This window comes from Cimex lectularius, unplaced genomic scaffold (genome assembly GCF_000648675.2).
Source record: "Cimex lectularius strain Harlan isolate CLEC.00 unplaced genomic scaffold, Clec_2.1 scaffold186, whole genome shotgun sequence".
In the NCBI taxonomy this organism is placed as follows: domain Eukaryota; kingdom Metazoa; phylum Arthropoda; class Insecta; order Hemiptera; family Cimicidae; genus Cimex; species Cimex lectularius.
The window spans coordinates 559,401-577,029 of record NW_019392979.1 but is presented as its reverse complement, the minus strand read 5'-3'; the positions used below and the strand labels follow the sequence as shown (position 1 = coordinate 577,029).

Below are 17,629 nucleotides of genomic sequence, written 5' to 3'. Positions count from 1 at the left end.
CAGACACAAACTCAGTCGCAGCTACGCCAATATCATTAATAAAATTCAATTAGATATCATCACTTTACACAAAACATATGAAACATTCATCACATTCCACACATCAAACATTTTTACATAGTCTAATTTTTCGACAATTTATCTTTCCTTTTCCTATTTATCCCCGTCTATATAACCCTCAAAGGATAATCTGGCCGAACAATTACCATTAAAATCAACGGTTTTCCCATCCTTATACAAAAATGTCTTTTATATACCGACTTCCTTCCCTACCCCTTCAAAATCCAACGTATATAAACACAAAATAGCAAAATCTCACTGGCACTCTCAACACGACACGCAAGAATGGCACAATTACACAGAAGACAAACACTTTGAGTGAATAGAAATACTTTGATTGAATATAAAAAATATTTGTTTGCATTGTATAAATTCACTTTTTTCCTACCTTTTTTCCTATTTGTTAAATTTAAACAATGTTTAAAAAACCAGGCCCTGAAGATGATGTCAATAAAGATCGAAACGTTGGCACGATAAAGAAAATGTTTTTCTGAAACCTACATCACACCAGACCGTATCTCACGATTTCCGAATAATCATAGACAAACGGTCACTAATCACCGCACATTTTACTTTAGGCTTTTCCATTTACCGTTTTTATTTATGCCATTTACTTTATCGCCAATCTGTACGTCATAACTTATTATCTAGGTCTTTAATTATTTTATCTGTAGTACTTTTTAGCATGAAACCAGATATACGTTGATGTTAATCTTCCAGGAATAATACCTGTAGACATACTTTCATATTTTTTAATCCAAATTACGCCGGTAAAGTTTGTACCGTCGGTCAATTTGAGAGAAACCTAATTGAGAAGGATCCACGTCTGCCGAAGTCGATGTAAGCTTCATCGTTTACGTCGTTGAACACTTTGGCAAGCTCCTGACACGTTTGACACGAATGAAATGTAATCGGTTTTGATGTACTATGTATGACTTATGGAAATACGTCTGAGGTGAAACGTTTTCCCAGACGATCTATCAGGCTTTCCATTGCTGTATGACGAGTTGGCAAGACAAGGGGCAACGTAAATAATAAAATGATGAAAGGAGAAAATAATTGAAGGAAAGTACAGTGAAAATAGAAGAGCTGGTGTAAACGTGGTTCTTTCTGAGCTGTACTGCATTTAAAATGGCTTTAACAAGGAGAGGGTGCAGGAAAAAGCATAGGAAGAGTAATTAAGTAAACGGATTTGAACGAAAAGCGATATGGCTTGATAAACTAAAAAATAAAATAAAGAAAACAAAATAAAAATTATGAAATCAAAGAAAATTATTAGTATATCTTTTCTTATATACTTTCATATTTTCTTGTTTCTTTCTCCTATTTTTAAATTTTTTGGGCGTATATTTATTTAAAACATAGTTTCCATATATCCAAAAATTCGTAAATTATATAATAAACGCATTCAAACTATTGTTTTTTTTTAAATATTTAACATCTTACAAGGTAAAACTGGATTTTTTATGGCATTGACCTATTGTCCTCACCCATGTGAACAATTGTTTACTTGGTCATTTATAGCAGTCGCAAACTACAACCAGTTTGTTTTATAAAATTGACCAAAGCCCGATAAACGCTGGAGTTTTCTGTATATATTAAAAATTTGTAATTATAAGGCTTTGCAGTTTTGCATTGATCTATCGTATGCAAAAGTGTCTTTCCATTTCAAATTTTTTACAGTGCCATACGATATGTTCCGTGTTTTCAACTTGGTTGCACACCGAACACAGGTCCCCGTCTTCCTGTTCAATCATGTGTAAGCATGCTGATTAGTCTGCCTATTTTAGCAGTGATGATCCGCTCAAGCATTTCTCTGGTGAACTTGTGGTTGGCAACTGACAATTAGGAAGTAATACAATATTGTTTTATTAATTTTCACTGTTACGAAATATGTAAGAAGAAGAAGAAAAATAAATTTATTCTGGGACTGTTGTACCCTAAGAAGAATTTACATGAAATAAATAAAGGAAGTTCCTTCTATGAAGTTAAAAGTAAAAAAGATAGAAATCTTGGCACAGTGTATACCAATAAGGCAGGACAGGAGCAAAAATTACCAGAATATTAAACAAAAATAACAAATGTTAACGTGAGGTCTCTGCTTGGAGGGAGAGGAGGTGATTATACAGGTGGGATTTAAAGGAGGAAAAGGAGGTAGCGTGGCGAATAATAGAAAGGGGAAGGGAGTTTCAGAGAGTTTAGCGGCTCGGATCAGAAAGGATCTTTCGAGCGTATGGGTTGTATGTTGCGGAAGTATAAGGTCGATTGGGGATGAGCGGGTCTTACGAGTGAGATGTGAGGAGTTGAATTGGAGGGATTGTAAGGAGGACGACGAGTGTGGATGGACTGGAAAAGAAAGCAACCTAGGAAATACTGTGCACGGAAGGAGGGGAATAACCAGGAAAGTTGGGAATACAACCCCGACACCCGGGATCCCCGTGGGGTGCCGTACACAAATCTTACGCAACAATTCATAACATGCTTCAATCGCGCGTTCACCCCCTCCGAGAGACCACAGTATGCCAGACAGCTATAATCGAAGAAGGGAAGTACAAGAGAAGATACAAGGAGTTTGCGGGTGAAGAAAGGTAAGAGAAGCCAGGACCGACGAAACATGCTGAGGGAGGCAATGGAATGGCGGGAAATGTGAGAATGCCAGGAAAGGTTTTGGTCAAAGACTACTCCTAGGTTTTTAACCGAAGGGAATGGGATGGTTATTTAGCATGAGAGGTGGGATGCTGGGGAGGGAATTGAGGAGTTGCCTGGACCCGATAATTATGGCGGTGGATTTGGACGGATTGAGGACTAGGGAATTTTTATGGGCCCATTCGTTGATGGAGTTTAGGTCTTTTTGGATCTTGAGAGTAGCCGAGTGAAGATAGGAAGGGTGGAAGGATATGTATATTTGGGAGTCATCGGCATATAGGTGATAGTTACAGGACTGGATGGAGTCGGGCAGATCATTGATATAAATGGAAAAAAGGATAGGAGAGATGCCTTGGGGCACCCCAGATTTTATAGGGAGGAAGGAGGAGGTAAGGCCATTGGAAAGGGAGACAGCTTGGTGGCGATTGGTAAGGTCGGAGTAGAACAAACGGATGATGCTGGCGGAGTAGGAAGAAGATTCGAGTTTAGAGAGGAGAGAAGAGTGAGGGACAGAATCGAAGTCTTTAGCAAAATCAAGAAGGACAAGTATAGTAACTTTCCGTTGGTCCATTGCTAAGTGGAGGTCACTGGTAATTTTTATTAGTGCTGATCGGGTGGAATAACCTTGGCGGAAGCCAGATTGGAGGGGGTCGAGAAGATGGGACTGTTCAAGGTGCCTGGATACTTGAGCTTGGACTAATCTCTCTAGGTGCTTGGACAGGTTTGAAAGGATGGAAATGGGACGGTAGTCTGTAGGGGCGGATGGGTTGGGGGATTTACTGACAGGGTGAACAAGAGCTTTTTGTCAGGCTGTCGGAAAAACAGAGTTTTGGAGTGAGTAGTTATGGATGTGAAGTAATAATATTGGGAGGCAGAGTTATGTACAGCTAGTTATTTAGTTATTTTTGTAGGAAGATAGATTTATACCTCTGTCCAGTGCTTGAAGATCTGTATCTATTCCGTCACACTTCAATTGATCTTTTTTTGTAACAATGATGGCATCGTAATGTGATATTTTAAATTCTCTATCTATTACTGGTTTTTTTTTGTAGCTGCCTTGACCAGTTCATCATCTTTCTAGTTTCCTATCAATGAACAGTGACCTCTTACCCATAGGAATCTAATTTGCTTACCTTCCTGATATCGTTTAATGTGTTAATAATTTTAATTGTCAATTCTGTACCGTAATATTTAGTAAGGTTTGGAGTCGTGATACAGGTTAATGCACTCCTACAGTCAGAACAAACCAACACATGATTGTCGCCGATAGTTTCTGCGTATTCAAGAGCCAAAAGGATTGCGTAATTCGCGTGTAAACGAGGTAATGCATATTACTGTTGGAAGCGTCACAGTATGGACCACACGACGAAACCAAACAAGGTGGTATAATTTTGCAAAAATCCCAATCTGAACCTTCATCATTGTACAACTTCATAATGGTGTACAAATTTATCAAATTGGTTCATCCAACTTTTAGTCTATCTGAACTCCATTGTAACATGATATCCTAACTTTGATCTACCGTAGTGATAGTAATATAGTTTTTGCACATTGGAATAAATATTAAAAGTACTAAGATGACTGAAATATAATAAAAACAAAAAATATCATCACTATATATTCATCCGAACCTGTTTTATTTAAATGAAATACTTAATGTAATTAATTTGTCTTGTCTTAATAAACGGGTATGGAATGTTTTTACAAAAGTTCAATATAATTCTGCAAAATCAAATAACACAATGTGAGTAAAATTTAAAAAAAAAATGTTTTAGCTTATTTAATATTTCAGAGAAATGTGGATTTAAACTGGAGGTTTACGATCCTTTATTAAACTGGATTAAATGATTATAGGAAGTTAAGTTTTAATTGAAATTAATGAAGTCTGGGCTGTTAAATTGTTTTATACCTTTTGATGAAATATTCTTTTTCTACAGCATTATTTTTTTATCACTTTAATTATGAAATTTTTAAATGTTTTAACGATGTTTAAGTATTTATTATAATGATGATAACTATTTTAAGCCAAACTTAAGAAAATTCCCAAAAAATTATCCCTGGCGATTAATTTTTTTCCAGCTGAACGCAAGAAACCAGCAATGCCACCGCGTAGTAGATGTTTTTTCTTCCTCCCTTGAGCTGGGACAGTATTGTTCGGAGATCTTCCTTGACATGGCCCAGGTTTTGGATTGAGTTTGGTATCCGGGCATGCTGTTCTTGCTCGAAGACATTCTTCCCTCTACCTACTACCTTAAGCCATCTAACAGACTGGTACTGCCGGTTACGTTTGCAGACGGCACAGCGATGCTTTCAGGTAAATTTGATTCAGTCATTTACAGTAGAAACTTTGAAGAACACCTACACTAGTGGAGTGTTTGACGAAAAAATAATAAAATATAACTATAAAAATGTACTCACATAACCTTTGCTCTCCGCAAAAGGTCCCTTCTCCGGTTTAGTTCAATCAGATACCCCTCCAAACTGCGGACAAGATGCGGGACCTAGTCTAACGTGAAATTCACACACACACGACTTTCCATGGAACTTGGAACCGTCCGTGAACACGATAGTTGCGTTAGGCCATGTTTGATGGATCAGTTCGCGGAATCTAAAGTTTACTTCGTAACATGGGAATTTGGCAAAGTGAGGCATCCAAACGGGATTTTTGCAATAAAGAGAAAAATTGGAGGTGAAATAGAAGTTTATTGTTTACTTGAATTGACTGAAGTAGTTTAGGGGTTCCCACCCGAAGGTGTTCATTAATGGGTGTCCTGTTTTGGCCCAGTTGGGAAATGTTAATACCTCAATCATCAATTTGTGAATTTTTAAGAACAGCCGGTGGTTTAAGGAATAGGTTTTGGCCACATATTTGTCTGCTAACCATTGTCTTCTATTAACCAACGGGGGTTCATTAGATTCCCTATGCAATAAGTCGACTTGGGTGGAATTTAATGATCCCAAGCAAGTTCGAATGGCTTTATTTTGTACAGAGTCTAAGGGCTTCAATACCCACAGGAGCAGCGATACCGTAAAAAGTGGAACCATAACCAATGACGGAACGAATAGTAGTTTCATAAAATACTGCAACTACATACTGCACGGAGAATGTTTAAGTATTTATGGCTGTTTACGACAGTAAGTAATTTGATTTTGAATCACAGTTAAAGGTGACCGTTGAGCGGGGAGGTCTCGCTTAAGCCAGTTGTTGTTTTCAAGGCATGGGAAAAGGCTGTACACTCTTCCGTTCCCTCGACTCTTACGATTGTCTCCGTTATCCTTAAGTTTTATTTTTATTTTATTTCTTCATCAAACGAGTCCGTGCAATTAGCCAATATTGGTCACAAAAGGGGGACGAGAAGACTGGCTGGAGACCATCACGATTTGCAAAACACGTTGCTTCTGGCTGAGGCCCGCTCGAGGTGGTAAGTATCCGTTTACCTTTGCTCTCCATTGTGACTAATTGGTTCCTTGCGAAGATTCGAGATTATTGCTTAATTTCACCTTTTTTTATTTTAATTTTAGTTGAATTGATTTACTTTCATTTCATTATAAACTTTTTTTATTTGCTTTATTTTTTTTCTTCGGCAATAGCCGAAACAATGGCTTTCTCTATTATATGAGATATGAGACTTCCATTGTAACTTCCAATCCTACCATAGCCCTAAAAACTTCTGTTAACTTTTTTAATACATGGGAATGATATTTTTACTTTTTTCTTCCCGGGCCAAGCTGAGGATTTTGTTATATTTTTCAAACAGTCTACATGATTCTATATTTTCTTCTTCTGAATAGATACAGATATCATCTGCTAACTGAACGATTTTCGTGTTTTCGTTCAGAATCTCTCTTCAGGCCAGAATGTTAATTTACTATGAAGTTCACAGAGTCGGGTTATTTGAATTGGTCGATTTGACTTGCAGAATGGGAAGTCACAAAATGATTAAGGATGAAACTGATCATTGCGAACTTAGTTAGCCAACACACGCTTAAGTTTTGGTTTAATAGTTTTAACAATAATGTAAATTCGAACGACTATGTTTTCAAAACAACAAAATGTAAAATCTTATTTTCTTATCTTATCATTTATTACATTCCAGGAGACAACAAAAAACAGAATTTCATAAAAATATTAATTATTATTTAACCTGAATCATGTTAACAATTAATAAAAATAACTGTGGGCGGCAACGGCCGCAAAAGCTTTAAACGGCCCTCATTAATGTAAGGTAAAGGTTCAGTGTTCGAACCCAACAGCCCTGTTTACTTACAAATGGGCTTTTTTTTTCAAAAACCTCCACACCCCGACGGTTGATTGACCTCTGCCGTTGCGAACCCTGCTAAAAGAAGTCAGTTTAAAAATAAAAATAACTTAAGTGTCCAGTTTCACGTAGAACACTAAGAGATACAATTTACAACTTGACTATGTTATTTCTCTTTCGAATATCGTTATGCGATGTCAAAAGTTATCCGATACATCATGTTTATTTTTATTTAGTTTTTTCTTTATAATACATTTTTAATTTTTATTTGATTTTAATTTGTTTATTTCAACTGTAAGAAAATAATAAAACAACGTATTGAAGAAAAGTAAGACTAACAATATTAACAAAAATTACTCAGAAATCGTGAGATTTTGAAAAACATTTCTTTATCGTGCCAACGTTTCGATCTTGATTGAGATCATCTTCAGGGCCTGGGATTTACAAACATTGTTTACATTTAACAAATACATTTAGGATGTGGAAAAAAGTGTAATTTATACAGTGCAAAATATGTAATATATATTTTGCATTATATCAATTCACTTTTTTTCCTAAATCCTAAATGTATTTGTTAAATGTAAACAATGTTTGTAAATCCCAGGCCCTGAAGATGATCTCAAACCAGATCGAAACGTTGGCACGATAAAAAAAATGTTTTTCTGAAACCTACATCACACCAGACCGCATCTCACGATCTCTGAATAATTATCGATTAACGGACACTAATCACCACACCAGTAGTAGTACCAGGCGGGATTCAGGAGAGACCGTTCTGCAGTCGATGTGGTGTGTCTTCTTGAGGCCGAGATTCAGGACACGTTTCTGGATCGAGAACACTCTCTGGCTGTGTTCTTCGACCTCGAGAAGGCATACGACACGAGGTACGCGGTTCTCCGGAAATGTTGCGAGTTCGGACTTCGAGGTAACTTACCCCGGTTCATTCGGGGCTTCCTTAGTAACCGGAGATTTAGGGTACGACTGGGGTCCGCGCTTTCAAGGGTGCATGTTCAAGAGAACGGCATCCCCCCAGGGGTCGGTGCTGAGTGTGTCGCTCTTTGCGGTGGCAGTAAATGGCATCGCCGACGGCATACCTCCCCAGGTAAAAGTTAAATTATACGTAGACGATTTAAGTTTCTACCTTTCAGGGAAGGACCTGGACAAAGTTGGGGAAGTTATGCAGACGGCAGTCGACGTGGTAGCCCTCAGGGCAGAGGAGGCCGGCTTTAGGTTCTCGGCGACCAAAACAGTGTGTGTTCACTTCTGTAGGCTGAGGAGGGAGCACACTCCTCCCCGGATCTGCTTGGGTGGCGTACCGATAAGGGGCGCCGAGAGCGTGAGGTTCCTCGGTCTCCTCTTTGACGAGAAGTTACGTTGGCAGTTCCACGTCGACGCCATCGAAGGGAAGTGCCAAAAAATAATCCAGCTCCTTCGATTCTTGGGTCACTTTCGTTGGGGGGCTGAAAAGGAAATATTATTAAGGATATTCGACTCGCTGCTGTGCTCGACAATGTTTTATGGATGTATGGCGTATGGTTCTGCAAGGAGGTCCCGCCTGACTAAGCTCGACCGTCTCTATTATCAGGGTCTTCGAGCGGTGTCAGGCGCCTTCAGGACCACCCCATTGGCCATCCTTTGCTGCGAGGTGGGTGTTCTCCCGCCGGACCTGAAGCGGGAGCAGCTCGCCTACGGATATGCGGCATCCATGCTGGCCAAACCAGGTAATCCGCTGGCGGTAATGATCACGGGCAATTCTCACAAGGATAAGTATTCCAGTCTGCTCACCCGGACGCGACCTCTAGGGATCCGCTTTGCCGAATCCCTGGTGAGGGATGGGATGGTACTGGGGCCGGTTCTTTCTCTGGGACACCAGGCGGTCCCGCCCTGGACCCTCCCCGCCGTACTTGTCCGGGAGGATCTGGTTCCTTGAACTCCGCTCTCAGTATCCCGGATGTAAGACCGTCTTCACGGACGGCTCTAAGACAGGGGCGGGTGAGGCATGCGGGGTGTACACGCGGGAGGAGAGCTCCTCCCACCCACTCCCTAGAGAGTGCAGTGTGTACACCGCCGAGTTATACGAGATTTGGCACGCAATGCTGGGGTGTCGGGCATGGGGGACGAAACTGTTCTCATCTGCACTGACTCCCTCAGCGCGGTGAGAGCCCTGAGAGACCTCTATTCACGGGATCCACTGGTCGGCAAAATCCAATTGAAATATGCGGACGTTGTGCGCGCCGGGAAAAGGGTGGTTTTAGCTTGGATTCCAGGACACGTCGGACTGGAGGGGAACGAGAGAGCGGACCTGGTCGCGAAAGTGGGTACTCTCGTTCCTCACAGTGATGATGTTGAGACCACTCCGATTCGGCCTGACGACGTTAAGAGAATAGTGAAAAATATGATGTTAGACAAGTGGAAGCGTCGTTGGGCCGACTCGACTGACGCGTTGGTGTCCGTTAAGCCGACGGTCGACCGGTGGAGCCCGGAGAGGATATCTCGAAGGGAAAGCGTTGTCCTGACCCGCCTGCGGATAGGCCACACACGTGCGACTTATGGGTACCTGTTGGTTGGCGCGAGTCGACCTAGGTGCCCAGCATGTCAAGTAGACAGACTCACGGTGTCGCATGTGTTGGAGGGGTGTCGCAGCTTGGCCCTGTATAGGGACCGAAATGGAATACCGCCGGGTTATAGAAGAATGCTCGAGCATGGCAGCGAATTCAAGGACAAACTTTTTAGGTTTCTAACAGATATTGGGATTATGGGTTGCATATAGAGGGGCATTTATTTTATAGGTTTAAGTTTAGCTTTAGTTTCTGGTAGAATAGAAGTATGTTGGGCGGCGGTGCAGCATATTATTTCAAGGCTCCACCGCTGCTCCGGTAAACCGGTTCGGGGCGGAATATCGAGTACCCTCCGACCCGGATTCCAGACAGAGGATATGCATGTGTGATTGGGTTTGTATATAGTAGTATGTATGTATTTATTGTATGAGTGAGTGTGAGAATGACTAGTTTTAGGGAACGTAAGGGCGCCGAAATGACCAAAGAAGTCGATGGCGCCCGACCAGAGCCCAACCTCGGAGTCGCTTATGCACTAAGGTGGGTGACTCCCTCTGATCTATCAGGGAGAGGCCAGAGGCCTCCTAGGAGGTCTCGCAATTCTAATTCTAATTCTAATAGTATTCGAGCCTTCCATGTTCTTTGTAAAGGTTACGTTATATTTTCTTTAATTTAAAATGTACCTGTTATTTCCCATTATATACCCATGTAATATTCATTTATATTTAAAGAAAAATATATTTTTCTCAAAGTTTAAATTTTAAAAACGCATTAAAAATTCTGATATCGTACAAGGTCCATTGAAATTAATTGGTACTAAGAAAACCATTTTTATAAATTTGTGTTCATGGAAAGAAAATTGAGAGATTAAAAAGGATATTTTAAAGTAGAACAGCTAAAGTGGCTCGCCTTCCCTACGTCTACGTTAGAACTACTTTTAAACAGAGTTGGTTATAAATAATTTAAGTACTTTTTTATTTATATAATATTTAATATGAAGAAGCATTATCAAATTTTCCACGGAAAAGTACACACACCTTTCCTGAAAAGCTACTTTCTTATTTTAAGTAATTTTATTAATTTTTTAATGCACTATATCGCTAGTTTAAACAAACTGATAATAGGAAGCAAAATACAAATACATATATTTATTAATTATAATATTAGTTCAATTGACAAAGATAATTTATCGATTATGATTTATTTGAAACAATAATAAACAATTAATTATTCAATTAGTTTTAAATTGCACTTTTATTTTGCAATTATTAGGCGTTTATTTTGGAGAAAACAGAGTTAAAAATACATTTAATGTGCTGACAACAACTTGATGATTGTAATCACGTCAACATTTGATTCGTCAGTATTGACTAATGACCGATTGGACGACAAAAACATAAATTTCCATCATGGTAATTCAAGTTGTTGTGTTATTGGTGTTGTTTTTCGTTAGTCCGTTTCTTTGAGAGAGCCCTGTAAGGAAAAACTCATTTTAATATAAATAATTACCAAAGTTGAGCAAAAGGATCATTCATTTCTTTAATTTATTACCACCCATTTTAAACTTCTTTGTCCTGTTTTTGCAGGAGGTTATCATTTACATCTGGCACTGTTGAATAAATATACGACATTCATGCCAATTTGTAAAGTTGTAAATTTATTTACGTTATTGTTTTTTATTGAGCGGTAGACCATATGAATTTTGGACTTGATGAACATGAATAAAATAGAATAAATTTTTATTTGTACATGTACACAACAATATATACAATAATTTTAGAATGTAGAGAATGTGACATTTCACTATGGCTTCCTACTATTTACACTAATCACTTTTTTATACAAATCGGTAAGAGAAATTCTATAACAGTTTGTAGGAAAACATTTATGTTAAACAAACGACAATAAAAAAACCGCAATAAAAAAACCACAACAAAAAATCCACAATAAAAAACCACAATGATGAACATGATCTCACCTGCAAGCTTAGTGAAACACGAGAATTAATTTAAATTTTAAGACAAATCCATTTTTTAAAATTTTTATTCCGCCATTCCTGTTTGAAAGATACAAAAAACCTGTGAAACATAAATATTTAGTTACAGATTTCTGATTTATACAAGGTGAAATCTGCATACATGTTTTTATTTAGTAGTAATTCGATGAACTATTCCTTCTGTATTTGGTGTTTGATTGATTTTTTAAAAAAATTATTCAGTGTCAAGAGGGTCTGAAAGATCCACGTTTCCATTTTCAGTAATCGGTTTTTCAACTTTTCTATGCCAGTTTGTATAGTATTATGTAAATCTCATGTTACAGGAACAATTCTCATATGGGGCGGCTTCCTACACGCTTTCTATATAGAGCCAAGTAACGACACCCTTCAATCAAGTAAGACAAAATCGAGCAGCCTTCTGCATACCGAATACATACGGGGGCATGGCCCAAAATAAGTGTCCGTCTGTCAACTTCGCATGGCTTGTTCTTAATCGGGTCAAGGAGCCACCAGTCGACTTGATACGTGAGAGCTTTCCTGCCTATCCGGCGAATAACAATTTAATAATACAAACCTTTTAAAATATAGTTTCAATCCAAAAGAACGTATTGAGCCTTAAATAAATTTTCGCAATTTTCTTGGAGGCGAAGCCTAATTTAAAAACAAAATATTCAATTGGATAATAATTTTAAGACTTTTAAAACCAAACAAGGTGGTATAATTTTGCAAAAATCCCAATCTGAACCTTCATCATTGTACAACTTCATCATGGTGTACAAATTTATCAAATTGGCTCACCCAACTTTTCAAATATTTTTTCTGAAACCTACATCACCGCACCTCACGATTTCTGAATAATTTTAAACTATCTGAATTCCATTGTAACATGATATCCTAACTTTGATTTAGCGTAGTGATAGTAATACAGTTTTTGCATATTGGAATAAATATTATTAAAAGGACTAAGATGACTGAAATAGAATATAAACAAAAAATATCATCACTATATATTCATCCGAACCTGTTTTATTTAAATGAAATACTTATTATAATTAATTTGACTTGTCTTAATAAACGGGTATGAAATGTTTTAAAAAAAGTTCAATACAATACTGCAAAAGCAAATAACACAATGTGAATAACATTTAAAAAAAAAAAAAGTTTTAGCTTATTTAATATTTCAGAGAAATGCGGATTTAAGCTGGAGGTTTACGATCTTTATTAAACTGGATTAAATGATTATAGGAAGTTAAGTTTTAATTGAAATTAATGAAGTCTAGGCTGTTAAATTGTTTTATACCTTTTTATGATATATTCTTTGTCTACAGCGTTATTTTTTATCACTTTAATTATACATTTTTTAAATGTTTTTACGATGTTTAAATATTTATTATAATGATGATAACTGTTTTAACGCAAATTAAAAAAAAAAAAAAATGCAATGCAATACTAATTGCCGCAAAACGTAAGATTTAAGAACACATCATTATTTCATGATAATTACCCACAAATCGGTTGACTAAAATTGTCACTTATTTTTAATTTTGGTTAATTCAACTTGAATAACAAAAGAATACGCAGTTTAGGAACAAAAGGAAGTTTAGGAAAAAAATTACATTAAAGTAAATGTAATATAACACAATTCTACGCCGTCTTATTTTGTTCCACCGGAAATTGTGTTTATTCCTTCTTCTGCAGAAGGATCTTGGTACAAATCCGATGAGGAGAAAGTCACTTTGCTGCTTACCTGTCCGCTGTCTTCACCCAACACGCTAAAATCACATATCGCGATTATGTTTTAGAAATCGAAGAATACCTAAAAGAATACCTCGTCTCCCCTTATCTTTTCCTCCTAAGCCGTCCGATGTTCAGTATGCTAGACGCCACGTCAAAGTAAAAAAAGCTCCTGGATTCGACCTACTAACCCCTCAAATCCCCACATATCTTCCCACATTAAATCCATAATATTTATTACCTGCATATATATATATATATATTCGTACCCCATCCCTAAAAGGTCCGGGACTTAGTCGGCTCATAAATCTCCTGGACTTGTTCACAAACCTCAAGATCTTGGACCATTTTTTCTCGGAGAGTGATTTGGTGATGTCCGCTCCTTCAAAAATTTCAAATCTAGACCTAGCATACCTATCACCCTCTGCGAGCTAGTGCTTTGCCGTTTCTTCTTTTATTTCGCAAAAACGGCAAAAAGGATCTGGTAGAATACCCATTACGGAGAGGTGTCTTCTCAGTAGGCAGTGGACCGTCAGGACACCTATCAGCCTCCTAATTCTCTTCCTTGAAATAGGCCATTTCCATTCTGCTGGTTTGATCGCCTAAACAAACTCCTTCGATTGCCTGTGTCCGGGGGATAGTTCCACTCCTTAAGGAATTGTTTCATACCCCAGTTTTTAATACTCTCTGCTCATAGAGGGAGGTAATACCGGTTGTGGCCCGACAAGTATTGTCTATATTCTTTGGCCAGGCTATCCAAATGCGGTGGTATCCAAATAAGGGTAACCTTGTTCTCAAACTTGGAAGAGATTCTATTGATAAGATCTACAGTTTCCTCCACAAGTCTAGAGGTTGACAAATCTTTTTGTAATGACCTAAGACTAGCCTGACTGTTAGAAAAAATTCTAATTTCTTTTCCCTTAATTTTATTTTCCATAAGTGTTCTACAACACACATTAATGGCCCAGATTTTCGCCTGAAAAACGAAGGTGTTATTGCCAAGAGGGTTTACCCATTTAGGTATGTAAATTCCTGCACCGCTCCCTTTACCTTTCATAAGTGAACCAAGTGCATAGCAGTCTGCGTTCCGATGGTCATCATCCACAGTATAATTATATTCAGAAGGGGTGACTTCCTGGAAGTACTTTTTCCCCGAAGGGGTTTTAATCGTTTTATCACTAGCGCCTAATAATTGTCCGTTAACTTGACTCAATAGGTGTAAGATTTTCGAGTGACCTATGTTATTGCACTTATGATTCCAGATACCTTTGCTAATTAATCTGTAGCAGCTGATTAGTGCTCTGACCTTAGCCTCAATGTGTAGAGGTGTGGTACTGGTTATGATTTCAAGTGCTATCTGCATACTTTTTTTTTTTTTTTTGCTTTATCAGGGATATAGAGCCAGATTCAGGTCCCAGTAACTAACAATCAAAGTATCTATCTATGTAAAGGAATGACTAGATGAATAAATAAATAAATAGGCTTGTAAATATATAAATAATACGATAACCAACAACAACTTAAACATTAATATCACAATTCTTGAAGTATTTGAACAAGGCGTCATAGACTTCCGTGTCACCCTCTGCCAGCAGCGAGCTTAAGTTCATTGGCCTTTTCACTTGCCCCAGAGCGTCCAATTCTTTTTGTAATTGTTCTCGCTGAGCCTCATATTCGGTGCATTGTAATATTATATGGTCAAGGCTCTCTTCTACATCGCACGTTGCACAGTTTGGCGATGTTCTACAGTTAATCCTGTATAAATATGAGCCGCAGATGCCATGGCCAGTTCGGAGTCGTGTAATTGTTGAGAAGAAAGCTTTTCCTCTCTCTATTTCTTGAAACCACGGCTTCTTTTGTAATGTTGGAAATAATGACCGGTATAAATTCCCTGCTGTGCCCGTATCGTACCAGTTTTGCCACTTTCTGCATACGTCTCTTTTTATATTGTTTGTCACGTCTCCGACGGTTAGCTGCACAGGCGTGGGAGAACCTTTAATGGTTGCCTCCTTGGCTAACTGGTCGACTCTCTCATTGTGTTCTATACCTGCATGCCCTCTTATCCAGCATATTACAATGTTTTTGCCTTGGTTCTTTAATTTGAAGGTTAACCTGAGAATTTCGATTATAATGTATTCATACTTATTGTGAAGATTGAAAGAGCGTAGCTGGCATATCGTGCTGAGGCTGTCCGTCATGATCCCAATTTTTTTATTTGGTATCCTCGCGGCGTATTCCAGCGCTTTCAGAATGGCTATACCTTCTGCTGTGTAAGAGCTAACCAAATTCGGAAGTAGATGTTCCTCGTGATACTTGTTCAGGCTGTCATAAAATGCACAACCCGTGGAGCCATTAAGTTTTGATCCGTCTGTGAAGATGAGGAGGTGATCTGGGAACTTTTCGCAGCTGTCTGCCCTGAAATTCAATTCTACGTGATTGGCTAGGAGTCCGGTATAATTAAGTTCTTGACAATTTATTTCGCTTGTTATTGCTTGATATTACAGCGAGAAGATTGGTAGTATCGGATTTTTGTAAACAGAATATATTATTGGGACTAGGGAGAGGAACGATTCCACTATAAGAGGAGCTTTTTTCTTTCGCCAGTATCTGTCTGTCAATACCTTTTGAGCTAAATGGCTTACTTTCGTTAATAGCGGGCTATCTTTAGCATACATTTTAATTAGGCAGTTTTTTGCATATTTTTCCCATCTTAAGTTCAGTGGTGGCTCACGTGCTTCGGCATAAAGAGCAGGTATGTGTATCTGCATACTTAATTCAGTTTTACGCACATCCTATTTTCCTCGTTCCTGTAAATATTCCATTAGGCCTGTGATTCGCAAATATTGATAATATAATATATAATCCCCGTAAAAATTTCACATTATCCTAGTTCCTACAGGGCCGTCAGTCTGCTTCCAGTTCTAGGTAATTTTCTAGCTTATTTAAAAACGATCCCAATCTTTAATTCCCAAAAAATTATCCCAGGTTATTAATTTTTTTCAGGCCGACACGCAAGAGCACAACAATGCCACCGCGTTGTAAATGTTATTTCTTCCTCCCTTGAGCTGGGTTGACTTAAGCTATCGTGACCTCGATCCACTCGGACACCAACTTCCGAGTTACGAAATTAGTGAATTTAATGAATTTAAATGAAGTATACTTCACTAAAGCTCTCCGTGGCCATTTCATTTGTCGTCGAGAATCCAATCCGATTACACGACATTTGAAAAATGACAAAAAGGAGGAAAAATTCAAAAGGTGGGGTTGAGATGGGAAGTTGGTGTCCGAGTGGATTGAGGTCACGATAGCTCAAGTGGTAGAGCAGGGGCGTATCAAGCCGAAGATCGTGGGTTCGAATCCCGCTCGTGCCATTGACTTTTTTATCTCAACTAAAAACCTTAATTAATTTTAACCATAAAAATGTACTAACATACTCCTCCATACTGCGGACAAAATGCGGTACCTAGGAGTGTATATGGACAAACGTCTAACGTGAAATTCACACACACAGGACTTTAAACTTAAAAAGCTATGAAACGTTACAGAGTACTTGCAGGATTTCTTGATAAACGCTCTAACTTACCTCTCTTAAACAAAGGGCTGAAAAAAAAGTTTTTTCTTTAGAATAATAATTCAAATAACTTATTTTATTTTATACACTCACTTTTACTTGGTGCCCAATTGAAGGTTGTAATACACAGAAAACAAATTTTTAAAAAATCCATTTTTATGTTTCCTACTCCTCTTTTAGTTTCTGAAAAACGGAATAAATTCTATCATCAAATATTTACGTTGTGTAAGATTTGTATAAACATTTAACCCGCACCTTACACGACTAAAGAATAAAAAATATTGTAGAATGCTGTTCCACTCTCGCGAAATCAGATCTCACGGAAACGTGAATAGAGAACTAAATTTCCCAAGTGGGATCCGCGCTTCTTTCTTTTTCCTACTTCGTTAGAGGAAAATCGCTAAATCGCTACTGCAATTTTCGCTGCCAAACGATACCGGTGTTCGCAGGAGTGCATCCACCTTCGAAAACATTCCTCAAATAATCTCTTCGGTGTAATATGCTGGCGAATTCTCATTGGCTCTCTTAAGCCCTTGTAATAAATTCTTTAGATCTCCATTTTGGTTTAATAGCCCCTGGGTAAACACACATGGCAGTTTGTCAAGCATATATCTATTTTTAAATATTACACAACTAGTTTAGGTTGTGTTGGTTGGTATAAAAAAAATACATTTTTTATGTACAGCGTTATCAAGTGACTACTAAAATTTACTCTCCATTATTAATTAACACATAGTTTAAATTTAGTTAAACCAATAATTGTTTTCGACTCAAATTACACTTTTTATCGAGATGGACTTCATAGCCT

The 17,629-nt window shown here is 38.0% G+C and overlaps 1 long non-coding RNA gene across 1 annotated transcript; it reads right to left on the bottom strand.

Annotated features, from left to right (window-relative positions):
• Positions 1-10,800: 10,800 nt before the first annotated feature.
• On the bottom strand, positions 10,801-16,995 carry LOC112127952. Its single transcript, XR_002910796.1, has 3 exons — positions 16,915-16,995; positions 16,834-16,850; positions 10,801-10,993 (listed from the first exon to the last, which is right to left on the bottom strand). It is a non-coding gene; the product is annotated as an uncharacterized LOC112127952 (long non-coding RNA).
• Positions 16,996-17,629: the final 634 nt, after the last annotated feature.